Source organism: Gavialis gangeticus, unplaced genomic scaffold (genome assembly GCF_001723915.1).
Source record: "Gavialis gangeticus isolate Ggan-Ray unplaced genomic scaffold, GavGan_comp1, whole genome shotgun sequence".
Taxonomy (NCBI): Eukaryota; Metazoa; Chordata; order Crocodylia; family Gavialidae; genus Gavialis; species Gavialis gangeticus.
In genome coordinates, this window is record NW_017729031.1 from 58,451,056 (window position 1) to 58,453,397 (window position 2,342).

At 48.2% G+C, this 2,342-nt stretch overlaps 1 protein-coding gene across 2 annotated transcripts in view; it reads right to left on the reverse strand.

Annotated features, from left to right (window-relative positions):
• LNPK (lunapark, ER junction formation factor) overlaps nt 1-2,342 on the reverse strand; it is an 83,165-nt gene that overhangs the window by 63,282 nt on the left and 17,541 nt on the right. The window lies entirely within an intron of this gene.

Consider the following 2,342-nt stretch of genomic DNA (forward strand, 5'->3'; position numbering starts at 1 on the left):
GGGGGGGGGGGGGGTTGCTTTTTTTCCCCTTCTGCACTTAGTGAAAAGGCTTCTCTGTCTGATGTATAAGTTAACTATAGCTATCCATGGCTTACTATGTAAACATGATTGCAGCATAGTACTGAACATGAATCCATACCCGAACAATATTTGGAAGCTGGTTGGCACATAATAGTTCTTCTTTCAGGAAATACATTGCATTGATGTTTCGTGAGCTTGAAGGGGATTCAGCTTCTTTCAACATAATGGTTTCACATATGAACATCTAGATTAGTTCAAGTCTGGCCACATTACAATTAGAGGTGCACCGATACAATATGGACCGATGTATCGGCACCAATAAAAGGAAAATTGACATCATCAGTAATCTGCTTTTTTGGCTTATGTGGCCAATAAATGCTGTGTGCACGTGCACAGCCGGAGCACGCATGTGGCCAGCTGGAAGAGCAGCATCTGGCTGGTAAGTCTGTTGGGGGAAGGGGAGCAAAGGGGGGGGGAGAAGGGGCATGGCAGATCAAGGCCCCTGTGGTGGAGGGAGTGGGGCTGGGGAAGGGGCAGGCACTGCTCAGCCAGGGCGGGGTACAAGGCAGAGTAGCAAGAGACTCGTCTGGGGGGTAGGCGTGCTCCCCAGATCTGTGCACAGGGTGGAAGAGCCTGGAGCCTGTCCCCTGGTGCGGGGGTTGGGCCAGGGCTGCACTTTGGGCAGGCAGCAGCAGCACTAGGGGGTGGAAAAGAGGGAGCTACAGCAAGTTCTGGAGTGGCTGTAGCCCACCCTGTAGTCCCCCTCACCCCAGCACCACCACTACCCACCCCAAGCACAGCACAGCACAGCACAGCTCCCCCTCCCCCACAAGCCAGGAAGAGCCAGACACTGGCCCCCACCCTACCACGCAGTGGCAGCCCATCCTCATCCAACACAGAAGATCTGGGGGGACACATGTCCCTCATGGCTCCTCCAGGGGTGCATGTAATGGTGGGATCCACACCCCACCGGGTGAGCCACATGGCTCGATCCCTCACCCTGCCCTGCCCAGTCAGGGCAGCACCTGTCCCTGCTGTATCTCCTAAAAGCTCCACTGCCTCCTGCCCTGGCCCTAGCATAGCTGCTGGGAAGAGCCCAGTGCAGTACATGAGTGCACAGAGACAGCCCACCCCCTCTCCACACATTGATATATCTGGCATACACCACCCATGCTTCCTCCAGGAGCATTTGCAGCAGCAGGAGCTGCCCCCCACACCACTGCCTCCTGGACAAGCCACTGCCTTGGCTGGACAGTGCCTGGCCCTGCCCCAGCCCCACTCCATCCCTCACTGCAGGGGCCTCTATCTGCACCCCCCACACCCCTTCCCATGCCACAGACTTACCAACTGGACGCTGCTCTACAAGGTGCCAGGCTGCGTTCCTTGGCACATGCATGCTGCGGCTGCACGCATACACATGGCATTTATTGGCGACATCATCAGCCAAAAAAGCTGAGTGACAATAATGTCCTTTCATTGGTGCCGATACAATATGCACCTCTAGTTCCCAGGAAATCATCTTTCCTGCATGGAACTTAGTAAGTTTTACAACTCAAGCTTTCAAAATCTGTTCTGTTAAGCTGTTTGCTCTTGTCTGCTGATCCTCACTGAAGAGTCTAGCTCCAGTGCAGCCTAATCATGATGAAGGAGTAAAGGAATTAGCTAATTCTAGCCAGGAATTTTTTCTGAAGTGAAATTAAAAATGCAAGTACCATCATACTCTCTTTCACAATATGGCATGAATAGGCATTTACTGTCCCTCTTGTCCTTCCTTCCCTCATCACAGAAAAGAATATTTCTATCAATGTAATGACTTCTCTAGTAGCAGCAATATTACAAACAATCTCTGTAAAGCAGAGTTAAATATTAGGTTATAAGGAAAACTGTGACAGTTGCCTGTAAAAACTTATTTTTTATTATATTAAATTACACTTATTGAATAAAGAGTTAACAGACAACTATTGCGTACTGTATTATTTTAAGTCACGGGGATGTGTTTTGTTTTGCTTTTTTGTACTAGAATAGCAGACACTTTTCACCATACAAGGTAAGCTTAGTTAGCATGCCAATAGGTTAAAGTTCGTTTTTGCAATCCATCATTAAATAAGATAAGCTTGTATATTCAACAGCCCCAAGATCTTTGATTCAACCAAATAAAAAAAAACAAGGCCCTGAAAATGATTTGCTTTGGAAACTATGAATAATCAAAGCAGCATGAAACATCTCAGGGTCCTAGGAATATTGAAAGGCATCAATGTGCAAGCGGAGAGAATGCTATTCTCTTTTTAAAAATGTTTTGGGATCTGGGAATTTAAAGCATT